This window comes from Etheostoma cragini, chromosome 3 (assembly GCF_013103735.1).
Source record: "Etheostoma cragini isolate CJK2018 chromosome 3, CSU_Ecrag_1.0, whole genome shotgun sequence".
Classification (NCBI taxonomy): domain Eukaryota; kingdom Metazoa; phylum Chordata; class Actinopteri; order Perciformes; family Percidae; genus Etheostoma; species Etheostoma cragini.
The window spans coordinates 12167643-12183297 of record NC_048409.1 but is presented as its reverse complement, the minus strand read 5'-3'; the positions used below and the strand labels follow the sequence as shown (position 1 = coordinate 12183297).

Here is a 15655-nt window from a genome sequence, read left to right as displayed (position 1 = left end):
TTCCTAATGTCTGTCGGGGGTTACTAAGTGCCTTACACGTGACCAGAAGACAGACGCGGAAACAGTAAACACTCACATCTGTGAATGTGTTTGTCCTGAAGCCTGTATCTCTTTACCCCCATGTGAGGGTGGGGTCTTTTTGCCACTATGTATCTGAAAGATGAAGAACCTCACTGATTGAAATCAATTACAGTTGGTGCTAGAGGGTCAAGTGACAACATTGGTCCAGGAGTGAGAAGGACTGATGGAGTGAAGATAGACTGAATCTGTCCCTGGGTTATAAATCTTACCTTTAACACCAACCAAGTAATGGTCCCAGGCCATTCACTTGGGAAGGAGGGCGCCTCAACAAAGCAGCCGGATTGTTCTGACACATCATTAATGTAGTCACAGTCATACAAACATTACCATTATTTTTATTTTTTTGTCTGAGTTAGAATTATTGTTACAGAGGTAATGTTGTGAGTAAGCTTTTGGGCATTTAAGATCCGAGAGACATTTCATGCAAAAAATCTCAAATGGCAGCATATCTTTTTTTCTTCACTTTATCTTCTAGAAAGCATTGCTTAGCACACATTTAAGACTGGCGCTATTCTACATTTTTGTATTGGAATTAAACAAAAAAACTTATGAAAAAACCAACACCAACTTTGTGTGAAGCCCAATTTTTAGTCCTGCGTTGAATCTACGACGTGGGTATGTACACCTACGTATGCACGTCTAGATACGGACCCTACGTCATAGCAGCTCCCCAGAAATCTAACTACACGTCACGATGACCTCACCAACTGTGATTGACATGCTTGGCCGTGGCTTGGTAAGGTTGCATTTCCTCCTAATCATTTCCGGGTTCCCTTCCCCGTTTACAGCATGAACTCACCCTGTCTGTTGCCTATTGGTTAATGCTGACATACATCTTTTAAAATGGGTCACACATACAGTGTGTGGTTTAACTTTTTTTTAAAGCTTAGCATTTTCCAAAAGCTTACCCAAACAGCAGTAATAAGTGTATTAGAAGTGTTTATATTATGCTGTATCAGGCATTTAATTTTCCAGTATTATGTGTATTATGGAGGAATGATTGTTAACTGTCTTGTGATGCCATGTATGTATGATATTTTATTATTTCTTTTAAATCAAAGACCCCATACAGCCAGCATCACTTTGTCCTGAACATGTGCCGTGCTGTGCTTGGTGCGTGAGTGTGGCAGCTCAGCGTTGGAGCAAAGCGTAACAGATAACACACACAGAAGGGGAAGAGAGCAACAGGCAAACCGAGAAATAAAGAAAGAGTGACAGTGGAAACAGAGCAACAAAGAGTGTGAACAGAAAGAGATGTGACAGGGCCGGTGCAGGAATGTGCCGGCAGGTAGTGCAGGGGCCCAGGAAGCAGGGAGACATGGGAAAACATGGAGGGGGAACAATGGCAACGGTGTGTGTGTGTGTGTGTGTGTGTGTGTGTGTGTTTGGGTTAGGAGGTGGGGTGTAGTTGAGCCCAGGGGTAGATCAGTTTACCAACCACTACTTACCTGCTCAGCACAGCACTCATGCTGGGAGCAGTCCTCAAAGAGAAACGCAACAATGGCTGCTATTCATATCAGCACATGACTGTGTGTGTGTGTGTGTGTGTGTGTTTGTTTGTCTGCAACAACAGACATGAACCGTTGATAATTGATGAAAAGAAAAGATGGGAAAAGGGAATCTTTCAGACTTTTCAGTCAGTTGCATTCTAAAATAAGCACAGACGTTTGATTTACCTGTTTCTATGAACTCTATAAACAAAAAAGAGAAAAAAGAAGGGATTTCCACTGTGCAGTAACTCCTTCAAATGAGTTGCTCTTGTTGCTCTTTAATTACACCAAATCAGCAAGGGTTTTAACACATTTTCTGGCACTGATACAGAGAAAAGATTATGTAGGATCTGTGGTGGAGGTATCCATTAGCTACATGCAAACATCTCATTTAAACATGCAGGTAATGATGATCAAGTACAAGGTTATTGGCTTATGTCACATGAATGCCCCAGAGCGAAACATTTTGGTTTCAGTAATTTAAGTGGTTTTAGGGAATCAACACCATGGGGATTTTTACAAGGGGGTTTCTAACATTTGTTTTCTCTCATATTTAAGGCAGAGTTGATTAAGATTTTCTTGTATACGGAGTGCGTGTACTATGTAAAACACGCCAAGCTTCAAAACGTTGTCTTGTTATGTGCTTGTAAAGTCTCCAACTCCCAAAAAAAGACACACAGAGAGCTAAGATTTCATCTTCACAACCAGACTGGGAAAGCATCAAAGTCATATACTGTACTTCAGGAATGTTTTGAGGTACTTGTACATCAGTATTTCCATTTTTTGCCACTTTACATTTCAAATGGTGAGTTGGGTCATTCTTACTTCTTACTGTCAATTTTCTCATCTAACTCTTTGCAATTTAGCAAATAAACTCACTTCCTACACTGTCAAATGTTTTGTGTAATGAGTCCTTGCTATTGAGTTTAAAAAAAATGTTTCAGCGTGACGATGCTTCAGAGCACAAATCCAGGCCCATAGTGACCTATAACAGTTTTCCCAGTTTGGTTTGGAAGAACTTCACTGACCAATGACCTCAATGTCAGCCAACACCTTTGGGATACATTGCAAGCCAAGTCTTCTCACCCAACATCACTGTCATTAATTCTTTTGTGGCTGAATGGGAGCAAACATCTGCACCCAGACTCCATAATCCTGTGGAAAGCCTTTTCATGAAATGCAGAATATTAATAACCATGATTTTAAAAGGATATGTTCAACAATCAAGCAACGGTAAAATGATTGGGTGTCCATATACTTTTGGCAATGTTGCTTGCTACTTTACTTGATTAAATGATCTGAGCATGTTTTCCCACAAAATGTTCCCACAAATTAAGAATATGTGCATGTGTGTGTGAGGAAGAAAAGAGAAAAGATGTGCGTCAAAGGTGGCAGATGTTGGGAGTGCAACCTGAGACAAGCTCTGGTTTTCTCCCAAGTGACAGAAGACATGGGTCACAGTGCAAAAAACAAGTGGCCCACAGCAGCTGGGGAACATGGTATGTGTGTGTGTTGTTTCATACAGGCATATGTTACGTATGTTGCATACATGTGTGACATATGATAGTGCAAAGAGCAGAGATGGCCAGTTGTCTTTTCCAGTTTGTTCCCACGCTAAATCTGTGAAGATGATCAGATGCAAGTAGGTCAAGAAATTTGTTTATCACAAATAGATAATCAAGGCACTGGTATCTTCATAAGCAGCAATCAAAAGTCATGAATTCTAACAAAATGGAGTGCAAAACTTCCCAACATCTTGCACAACACTGATAGGGCTGTAAGCGGTCTCCAAGCACAACAATGCAGATTCACCCTGCTCCGAGCACACTGCTTGAATGTAAACATGAAATTACACTCCTACATCTGTCCCTTCCTGTCTCCAGTTTGTGTGTTCATCTGTCAACACGTGCCTGGTGTTTATTGGTTTCCACAAATGCAAAGTCTGAGTGTCCTGTCAGAGGCGGTCACGCTGCAAACAGGAAGGTGCTGCAGACAATTATAAACATGAGACTTTCTTCCAATGGAATTCAGTAAACTCCAACCATTCCTGAACACAGACACAGTTTTAGCTCATATTAGGCTTGTTTCACTGTGTTAAGCATTGGGGATTTTAAAGTGCTTTTTGTTTAGTTAAAACCAAATCAAGTATCACATTTTTACTCTATGAGCTTTTATCCCATGATATGAAAACTTCCAAAAAACAGAAAGTGTGAAATATCATCAACCAGATACCACTGTGACATCACGACTTCTGAGAGATTAGAGCACAGAGATAAAAACATGAGCAAATTTGCTCAGTTATGTGGATGCCCTACATAGCCTTCAATCTGATATTTGGCATAAAAACTGATATATGGTTTAAAGCCCTGAGCTGTGGGATAAACCCTTGAGATTGGGTTTAGAGGGGATCTCAGCAGTGTGACATGCCCCATATTTGCCCTCAATTGCCCGGCAGGGGTGTGTAATCTCGCTCCTCTCTCAAGCCCTCCTCGCCCATTACTCAACTCCTCTAGGAGTCGGGGGAGTGTGAAGATTTGGGTGGAAATCCACATCCAGAATGTTTTAATCTGAACCAGGATCAGCGATCAACACGTCAAGAAAATAAAATAATACTGAAATAATACCCAGGTGTGTGTGTGTGTGTCAGTGAATTTGAATAAATGGATTTATGCATTCCAGAGTTTTTATTACACGCTCCCATGATCACACTGACACAGATGCCTTTCTGGTCTTATTGATACTGGAAGGGGTTTCCTCCGTTCCATGGGCGAACAAAGTCCACGAGAGAAAGAGCAGCAGCCTTTTTCGGCCTATCCTCACAAACTTCTTTCATAACGGGCCGGATATTTACAGTTCTCCCTCATACCGACTCTGACGTCAGTGCTGCAGAGATACTGACGAGGCTGAAGTGTGTATTTCAAAACAATTCATTCCAGGGACAGTTTTTACAGCCTGTTACTTCGCTAACAGAAGATTTGTGACAATATCTCTCCCCCCCAATCCCTGTTCTTGTTCTCCTCCTTAACCCTCTCCACCCGACTTTTTTATAAAACCTTATCTCACCTTCCACATCTGTCCTCTGCCCCCTCTTGTCTGCTTCCCTCCCACCTTCTATCTCACTTCATCTCCTTTATTTAAACACCCCTTTTCTCATCCAACCTCCGGTTGTATTGCCTGGAGTTGCACTATTGTGCCCAATCGTTTACTTTAAGTCTACTTCCCCTAGTTGTACCGTCTGTCAGGAGCCCCGGGGCTCCCGTCAATCAACAGGCAATAAAACAGCACTCATCCGACCCTGCCCACTTTCCATCAGCCCACATACACACAAAATGTTACTGTGCTTATTTTATCTTTAGTAATAACTTGCTGGGGTTGCATGTCTAATTACAGGTGCAGAGGTGAGACAGCATTTGTTTGCATTAGCCAGCATGTCTTAAGTAGACCGTTGCCTTTATATAACATGGCAGCCTCATCCAACAGCTTGTCGGTCTGTTTATCTTACTATATTTATGTTACTGGGTGTTTCTAGAGTCTGATTCACTCGCCAGTCAGATGGCTCTGAAGCAGCTGCAAGTGCTTTCTTTGGTTGGATGTTTCAACAAAGTCCGTTTAATACAACGTAATACGTTTAAATGAAGTGCAAATGTTCAAAAAGCGTACAGTCAGTTCGGCGCGTCTGAATTGTGGGTTGTGTAAATCTGTCGTCTTTTGTTCATTGGAGTGTGTGTGTGTGTGGATAAATAGTACATAACAGTGGGGCCTGGGGTGGGTTATGAAAGACGTGGGGGGGTGGGGGTGATGGAAGAATAGAGTAATGCATTAGGGCGGACGTACAGTGCACATGCTGTGGCATGTTGGGATGAGAGAATGCCACCTCTTGTTTATGAGTCTTCGCTTCCCAACTCATCAATAAGGCTCTTTGACAGAGACACTGATACTCTGTGTGTCATTCGTCAACCTGCCGCTCACTCCCCACAGCTGACCCCTAAAGCCCTGCACGCTCTCATTTGCGTCCCACCTCTATTCAAAAACAAGAACATACCAAGTACAACAATACATATATTCTTGTAAATACCATCCCACCCATGTTTCTTGAGTAACACGTAAGAGTGTATTGTTTTTCTTTGGTTTCTGTTCCACAAACTATTATAAGTCAGCTGCTTGCTCTTATCATTTAAATAAGAGCTTATGAACCAATTTGATGCTATAAAGACACATTGTTATTCAAACAGACACACAGGTGGGACAGCAGACTGACATCCTGATGACAACACAGTTTAAACAGATGTCAGGTGTTTTCCATGGCTAACAGAGCACCAGCTCAACTTTAACTCAATCAGCTGCAACGTAATACTAACGTCAACAATCAGGTTACTATGGCAGTTGATGCTACAATGTGAAAAGTGATTTTATACATCTCTGTACAGTAGAGCTACAAAAAAGCCAGTGTCAGGCCATGTTAGCATGCACTCCTGCATGGTTTTTGAGTAGTGTGATATGTATTCAGCCTTTAATCCGTCTGGATTTTGCTGTCTGATTTCCATGGTCTGTGTGTGTGCGTGTGTGTGACTGATTCAGCTCAGAGACTGGCCTGCCAGTCGAGAGTGATTCTATCTATAGGCCCTGAGACATCTGCAGCAGCTGGCCAACGCAGTCACCGGGCAAACATTCATTTTAGGCTACACAGAATGTCGGGACGTCCAAATGAGAGAGAAGGAATGAACTGAAATGTGTTCTTCTCTGTGAATGAAAGGGAAGATGTGACATATGTGGGGAAGCATAACCTATTGTCAAGGCAAACAGGGAAATGAGTATACGTATGTTACAAGAAAAAGAAGGAGCGGCAACTACATAATTTGTTACAATCAAGCAAACAGATTAATTAAAAAGAGCTGAAACAGACATCAATGCAAGTTCACCACAACTATGCAGGACAAAGATAATGGTAGGTCTGGGGACAAGACAGAATTCAATTTAACTAAAAAAAGAAAGGCGAGCGAAAGAAAGGGAGAAGATGAAGTTCAAGATATGAATGTGAGGACAGATTTTTGAACTAAAAGAATGTACAGAACGATATGTGATTACAGAGCGGTTGTTCATGCTGATTTGAAAAAGGAAGAGTTCTGTGTGAGCCGTGACATTAACTGGCCTGAGGGACTTTTCTCTGCTCCCACAATGTAAAAGTGCACCATACACACACTGCTGAAAACACAAGTGAGGAGCTACAGTATGTGCATTTGGAGGTTTTTGTTCCCTGGAGAACAGGAAAATATACAAGTTATAAGTCCAAGCACGGTGTGTGTGTCAAGAGTCATCAGCCTCAGTCAATCTGGCGAAGTGAGTGACAGATACAAACTGCTGCTGCTGGCTATCTAATCTCCCCCCCGTCCTCCACTGTAGTATTCATATTCAGCAGCAGACCTGACGTGGGAACAGATTCTGTGTCAGTGTATTAGATTTACGTCAGAAGGATCACCATTAACTCCCACGCATGCCCCAGTCTTTCTTACACACGGACACACACGGAACCACACACGCAGACACAAGGGCACACACACACGGAGAATGGTTGTTCCTCCAAGTCCTCCGTCGACTGGCAGCTCTGAGACGCCATGGGTCTATATTTCAAAGGCCAAGGTCAGAGCGGCCTGCATTCACCAGGAAGTTACACAGTAATAAGACCAATTAGGAGGCTGCCGCAAGGAGGCATTCATTCATTCTCTTTCTCTGTCTCCCCCCTCTCCGTCTCCCCGGAATAAAGCCTCACTTTGTCCTCGGAAAGCATTCACATTTTTACTAAAAACCTTAAGAACAATAAATATAGCTTATCCCTGAATTTGGACGCTTTTTCCCCCACATCTGGGCAAAATTGCAACACTTTCAATTTGACCTCTCAGTTTTACTCACATCACACTCCCCCACCATCTCCTCTGTTCCATCTCTCCCTCCCTCTGTCTTTCCCAAGTTTCTGTATCTAGTTCTCTCCTCTCCTCTCCCTCCCTTCTTGTCTCACTTGGTTCACAACCACCAGCCCAGTGTGTGTGTGTGTGTGTGTGTGTGTGTTTGAGAGCAAGGGAGACAGACACACACACACACACACACTTCAACCTTGACTGAAATTATACCTCCACAAACTCACTTTATCAAATAGTGATGACAAAAGCAAAATACCAGCAGTTAAGTAGTATATTCAACATGTAATGTAAACAAGTAATTGGTTCTACAATGTCTTCAGTGGCTCTGGAGGTAGGTGAAGTCCAATGAAAGATGCCCCTCTGTTGCATTGTGGGAAGTGGAGGATTGAGAGTATGTGGAGCATCGACCATAATAAAAGTCTCAATGCAAGTCTCAGAATCTGCTGCTTTGACTATTCTTTTTTCAGTCTGTCTCTTGTGACCACATTATTAAAAACACTAAAACGTGCTATACTACCCGTTTGAGTTTCATAATGAAAAGTCTTGCAGCAAACTAAACTGGTCAATTTTTATTTACCAGAACATGTCATGTTATTAAACTGTAGGTATTTAGACTTAGTGGAATCCTGCAGCGGGTCTTTGTTCTCTTTCTTCTGGTGGTGAAAGCAGCTTTGCTGCTGACACACACCAGACGTCATGACCCCATTCCCAAAAACCCTCTCCCTGTTCTTAACAACTCAGCTCTTCCTGATGTTTTGTTGGCTGACGCTCTGCAGACCAACAAAGAAAAGAATTAACGGCCCATACTGAAAAGAAATCGGACAAAAACACCTCAGTCAAAAGCATCAAAGCCATTTTCTTAACTGAATAGCGAAGCTTGGATGGTGGTTGGCCTACCTTTCAGTGGTGCACTCTGACATAAGCCTTAGATACATACAGAGATGAAAGCAAATGGATGATGGGGCTAATGGGTGACGTGGATATTCATATTGCTCAGTGGCATCACAAAGAGACTGTGCTCTTATAAACTTGACAGGAAGTGACTGGATACATTCATAATGTTGCTAGAAAAAAGAAGTACCTGGAGAAATGTTACATTAACCCTTGTGTTGTCTTCCTGTCGCCCATGCAACGTTTTGTTTTTCTGGATCTGAAATAAAAATTATTTGGACACTTTTCCTAAACTTTTGAAGTTTGTCACTATTTTTCAATTTTTGTGACACTTGACGTCTGTCACTTATTTTTTAAGTGTTTTTTTAACAATTTGATGTGTCAATTTTTTTTGCACTTAGTTTTTTCCCCAAAACATTTCAGTTTTTTCAAAATGCTGTAACATTAAAAAACAAAACACCCAAAATCAGTGAAAGTTGTAAACTGATCATTTATTTTACTTGTAAAGTGCATTTTATGGAGCCATCTACGTTTTTTTATTTTTCGACCGTTTGCTTTTCTTTCAACCAAACAATGTGACTTTTTGAAAGGGGGTTAAATTTGACAATTTGTAAATTTGACAAAATTCAATAATCACAACCCAAATCATACTTCCCGTTAGCACGTACCCCAGTGTTTGAGATGTCTAAGTGCATTTCTCCTGAATGCAAGACAGTCAATGTCCATTCATCTCAATACGTTACGAATCAACTTGTCACTTGAAACCTGCTTGAGATCAGTAATCCATCACAGTTGACATCATGTCTGTCTGTTCTCAAAGTTACGTTATCATCGCCTGGAATTACAGGTTCGATATTTCTCATCACTCACTTTCAACTTCTTTCAACTATTTAACGATAACATGACTTCTTCCAGAATAAAAAAAAAGTTCTTTGTGAAAGGTTACCTAACTTAAAATTTCCAACATGAATAGAAAACACAATGAATGGTGACCAATTTAATGGCTGGGATACTTAGAGAAACACCACACCATCTAATGATCAGCAGTGATTTCAACTATACATTGATAGAAAATAAACATGATAATGAACACGGATTGTTGCTTTAACACTCATTAGAAACTATTACATCTTGTTGTGTTCTCAGATCACGTTGGTCCAGACACTTAGTCTGGACAGTGTAAGGGGTCAAGGCCCTCCTACAGAGCTCCTCTCATAGGTCACATCCTGTCCGAAGGGGGAGAAAGAGGGGGCTCCTCTTACCGTGGGAGGTGGGAGCCTCGAGGTCAGCGGTCACGGCTGCTTTCTCATGTTTCAAAGCTTGCTCGGGGGCTGAGGTCGCAGGGTCGGTGCAGGCAGTTTGGCTCTAGTTAGGGCCGCTGTGACTTTGGGGATCCCAGTAATGGCTTCCGCAATTAAATGCTAAAAATGGAAGCATTTATATCCTATGGGGAAAGGCTGTTTCAGGGAATCAGGTGATCAGTCTCTGGGTGCTTGTTACCTGATGTAACAGAGCACACGCTGCAACAGTAATTTTAGTGTGCGTTGCGTCGTTACTGTGGGATTACTTAGCAATCAATCATTGAGGGCAGTTCTGCTTTTGACTTCAGTGGACAAACAAAGTCTCAGTATGAGCTCACTGTCAGGGATGATCGACTACTAAATCTGGCAGATTCAGGAGTGTGTGCATGTGTGTGTGTTAATGGTTTTGATTGTGATGACGGAGGATTGACTGGTAAATACCAGGCTAGGAAGTATGGGACAAGAGAACAACGGAGAGGGATAGTACAATAAATAAAGAATGTGAAAATGGACGAGTATGTTACAAAAGAGGAAAAATATTCGACTACCATTTGTGAACAGACCCTGAAACTTGGAGGAGAATGAACAAACAAGATAAAAGAAAGAAAGGGACTGGGAGGGCACTGCTGGCCAGGGCCTGAAGACTAAGTCATTGTTTTGGGCATTCGATAGGGAAAGTGAATGCAGATATTCAGATGTGGGATAAAGGGCAACTCTAAAAAGTGAGCGGAGTAGGGGGTGGTAACGGGAGTGAGTGAGCGTGGGTGTGGAAGAAACAAAAGAAGACAAGGGAGACACTGCCAAGAGTGAGGATGATAAAGTGTGAGAGAGATTGCAGCGGAGCGCAAATAAAAGAACTTCCAACACAAAATGTACAAAAGAAAAAGCAGTAAAGAACTGAAAAGTATGTCAAAAGTACAAGTTGAACCATGTTGTTTTCCAGCGAGCTGTAAAATTGCTCCACTGTAAAGGAACAGGGAAGTGGAGCGCTTTTGCAGGTGTTATCTCAGTTAGCGATAAAGAACTTTCTGCACAGTGTGGCGTGAGCCAAGGAGCTGAGCCTCATAGGGAGAGAGGGACAAACTTACATAACTAGCCCCGTAACTGCCAACAGCTGGCTTTGTCTGGGCTTGCAGAGCTAAAGCCTCTACGGGTCCAGATCCAGATTCCATGTCTCCAACAGTAGGTACATTAGAGCAGAGAGGAGAACAGACTGACCATGAGAGGTTCTGTTTCCCGTCAAGATGCATCTCCTCAGTCTGAGCAGGAGAGCATTTGTGTTGATCAAGTGCCGAGAACTGAGGAAGAGGTCACTTATCCACTTATTCATTTCAAACAGTTTGAAACAAGTGATGAGGCACTTCCCTGCTTCCAGCGCTGACAGTTTGTCAAAATGTTTTAACATGGAGTAACTGTGTGTATCTTCATTGCGTCACTGCAAGATGAGACATGAAGATGTCGGAGAAAAAAAACGGAGGAAATAAATATGATTAATTAAATCTGCAATATTTAATAACTGTCTTCTGTTGGATATAGTTCCAATCATTTGCAAAAAGTCTTCTAAGTGAATAACTATGGGATTGCATTCGAAGTTTTGCATTAGAAAAGCTGTATGAAAGCAGCATAATGTGATTGAACTTACTCAACTGCGCAAAAATGATTTCCCACTCACTTGTTTTTTTTGCCTTTGTTGAAAAAGAGTTAATGCACTAAATGGGATATGAAAACACCTTTTCCAACAAGTTCTGACGTATCAAACATTTTACTCTCATGACCTATCAGCTGTTTCCGCCATCACCATCTATCTAGATATTAATTTGTCTTCGTCTCTGGACAGCATTAAACATGGCCAATACTAGCTGACATGAAAGAACAATTGAAACTTGCCCAATTGAAGCAAATTCTTGAAGACCTCTCTCCATTTTCCTGCCATACATGAGTTAGAGGAGTTAGATGGCCAAGGCGACTTGTTTTTGTTTTCAGTCAGCAACCTCTACTTCTCTTTCTGACGGATTACAGGCATGCGTAGGCTGTGGAGCAAACTTGTAACAAAACTATGCTATAGCCTAATTTAAATCGCAGTAGATTATGTTTACCTTGTACGCCTTAGTTTAGCATGTTAGCATGCTACCCTTTACTAACCAGCACAAAAACACAAAGAACCACCAATAGGAATATCTAATGATATTGGACAAACTTATGACCAGATGACAGTGCTAAATAAAAAGTCAGAGGATAACCAGTGTTATTACAATTCATCCCTAAGGGGACATGGACATGAATGTTTGAACTAAAGTGTCATGACAGTCCATGAAATACAGTGGGGTTCAAATGTTTGGGCACCCCAGGTCAATTTATTTTTATTAATGTGCATAAAGAAGCCAAGAAAAGATGGTAAAAATCTACAAAAAAGACATGACAGATTAGACATTCGTATAATGCGTCACAAAAAGTTTTACTTTATTGCCATCATATACACTTTCAAAATAACAAAAAAGGCCGTCTGCGAAAGTTTGGGCGCCCTGCAGAGTTAATAACTTGTACTGCCCCCTTTGACAAGTATCACAGCTTGGAAACACTTTTTCTAGCCAGCCAAGAGTCTTTCAATTTTTGTTTGAGGTATCTTTGCCCATTTTTCCTTCCAAAAGTCTTACAGTTCTTTGAGATTTTTGGGCAGTCTGTCACGCACTGCTCTTTTAAAGGTCTATCCATGGATTTTCAATTATGATGAGGTCAGGAGATTGTGAAGGCCATGGCAAAACCTTCAGTTTACGCCGCTTGATGTAATCCACCGTGAATTTTGAGGTGTGTTTAGGATCATTATCCATTTGTGGAAGGCATTCTCTCTAACTTCAGTTTTTTCACAGATGGCATCAAGTTAACGTCTAAAATTTGCTGAAATTTGATTGAATCCATTTTTCTTCTACTCGTGAAATGTTCCCGGTGCCACTGGCTGCAATACAACCCCAAAGCATGAGTGCTAACAAAAGTTAACTTTAAGGCTGAGGGCACATTTAACAGTTGGAGGTTTTTTTCATTAAATTCTGTGCTCTTTTTTCCAAACCTACCTTTGCTCATTCAAAAAGTTCTATTTTAAGCTCATCAGTCCACAGAACTTGTTTCCACAATGCATGAGGCTTGTCTATATGTTAATTTGCAATTTTTTAAACGTTGATTTTTGTGGTGAGGACGTAGAAAAGGTTTTCTACTGATGACTCTTCCATGAAGACCATATTTGTACGAGTATCTGTTTGTAGTGGAATGTTGTAGCACAACTCCAGTGTCTGCTAGGTCTTTCTGGATGGATTGTGCAGTCAAATGTGGGTTTTGACTTGCTTTTTTCACAATCCTGTGAGCGGTTCTGTCTGATATTTTTCTTAGTCTTCCAGATCTTGCTTTAACTTCCGCTGTTCCTGAGGAATGCCATTTCTTGATTACATTGCAAACAGAGGATATTGGCATCTGAAAACGCTTTGCTCTCTTCTTATAGCTTTCTCCTGCTTTGTGTGCGTCAACTGTTTTCAGTTTTCTACACAACTGCTTAGAAGAACCCATGGTGCTGATTGTTGGGAAAAGGTCAGATGAGTCTGGGCATTTAAAACCGTAAGATTGACATCACTTGGTCTTTCCAGACGATGATTGAGAACAATCCATGACACTGTCAGCTCTCAGTTTTTTCAAACAGGGCGGTGCATGCTATAAACTCTGCAGGGTGCCCAAACTTTTGCAGATGCCAATTTTTGTTTTTTTATTATTAAAGAGTAAATGATGGAAATGAAATATAAATTTTTGTGACATATTATACGAATGTCTTATCTGTCATTTGATGCCTTTTGGAGATTTTTCCATCTTTCCTTGGCTTCTGCATGCACATTAACACAAATTTTTACCTGGGGTGCCCAAACTTTCAAGCCCCACTGTAGTACCTGGACCAAAGCGGTGGATCAATTGACTGAAAGACACTATGACTAACAACATTGTCCAGATCCTTGCCGCCAGCATGGCTAAAAAATATCTACTTGGTCAAAGTACTAGAACAATCACGGTTAAAACATATTAACAATGCCGATTGTTATCCCATGGTCTCCCATGTCAAATACAGACTTTTGTTGATCCATCATCACCAACTCCTCCCTCTGCGGACTTTGTGGCTTCATAATTATGTCACATTATTTTTTCCTTAACTCCTGATAGACAAGAGTCTGATTCCTCCAGCTGCTAGATAACTTTGCCCCTTGAACACATTTGCTGACACAACTGATACTGTTGTACTGTACTGTTTTGTTGGAAGGGAAGTCTCAACATTCAATTTCTCTTTGAATTGACAACCACAAGCTCAGTCAATATTGCATATGTGGAACTAAGCTATCAATGTTTACTTTGGCAACAGCAACACTTTGGTCCATCGGTCCTTTTGAGCTGGTCAAGCCACTAATGAGTCACAGGGGTTGGTAAATAATCAGCTTCACTCCTGACATTATTAGTGACCACTAAACCCACTGGTTTACATTTGGAATGAAATTGCGCTTTTGTTGATAACGGTAGTGGATTTTTGGGAACCCTCAGTCAGGGTGTGTGATCAATATTAAACCAGTGAATCACACACACACGTTATCTGAGGTGTCTTTGTCCTGTGTAAATCAGTCAAACTGAAGGCTATTGGATTTGCAGTACAAACAGTGGTAAACCACAGGATGACATCATGGCCAGGGAACACGAACACGAAAACACACACTTCCCTAGCCCCTTACTCTAAACCAAATGCCTAACCTTAACCCTTAAAATAACCTAATTCTAACCCTAACCCCCAAACAGCCCTTTTTTATCCCCACAAAGTTGTCAGGACCCTGCAAGTATACTGTATACCTGGGTTTTGAACCCCAGATATAGTTAAACCCAACTACACACGCGGAGAATGAGGGCACGCCAACAAAATAAACTGATAAGGAGATTGCAAGTGATAGAGGCATCAGAAAGAAAGGGAAAGCACAAGATAAAGAGATTCAAACATGAGCAAAAGAAAAAGAAAAAAAATTGAAACTATTCACATGTGTTTCAGAGTAAATGAGGTTACTACACCCATGAGCCATTTCATCACAGGGAACAATGTATGTCTCTGGAGGCCAATCAGATACCATCAGCCAAGTGGGCTGCAGCTGTGAGCCAATCAGAGTCTTTCTTGGTGACATCAGATGTACAGTTGGATTCAAACCAGGGAATATGATATACAGAGGGAAGAAAAACTTAAAAGGGTGGTTCCTCTTGGAAACCCAAACCTTATTGAATTAGACCCGAAAGTCTTTACTCATATGCTCCAGTTTCTTTCATCATCACTTTCTAGACTTAGGAAAAGAACTACTTTTTATGCCCCAGATACAATTTGGCACTAAACACTGAAACCAAGTACAGTGAAGGCAACTTTAGACGCTCTGCAAACAGCTGCTCCTCTGATCAAGAAGCACATAGCTTCTAGTTAGTGTCTGAACACCGGGGAATGGAAACCCAAGATGTTTACAGCTGAATCTTCAAGATGGGAAATTCTGACAAAAGTCAGAAAAGTCAATTATTAACTACAATCTTCAAAGGAGACGAGTGTAGCAGAGCTGCAGATAAGGAACAGATATGGAGCCGCTTCTGTCAACCCATTTTAACTGAAACAGGTTAAGTATCTTTTCAGCTGTTTCCTCAACCATAAACAGAGTGAAATTACACAACCTTCTCCTGTGTTTACCTCTTTAAAAAACAATCGGTCGTAAAGGTCACAAGTGACAAGCCCACAGGTGTGTGCATTTGTGAATGAAGCAATACACTGTATGAACTTTTGGCAGTTGCAAGTCTGTTTCATGCTCTACTGCCTAGATTAATCACTGTGATTACAGAAAATTGAATGTATCTGAGTAAAAATACAAATCCATGCAATTGTTTTGAATGCAAACTGTACCAAAACATTAGCCAGTCAAATATTAACTTGTAAGAA

General features: G+C 41.2%; 1 long non-coding RNA gene across 1 annotated transcript; it reads left to right on the top strand.

Moving 5' to 3' along the window:
• The first annotated feature begins 1006 nt into the window (after positions 1 to 1006).
• LOC117942265 lies at positions 1007 to 11641 on the top strand. The gene is made up of 3 exons (XR_004656103.1): positions 1007 to 1017; positions 10328 to 10332; positions 11488 to 11641. It is a non-coding gene; the product is annotated as an uncharacterized LOC117942265 (long non-coding RNA).
• Positions 11642 to 15655: the final 4014 nt, after the last annotated feature.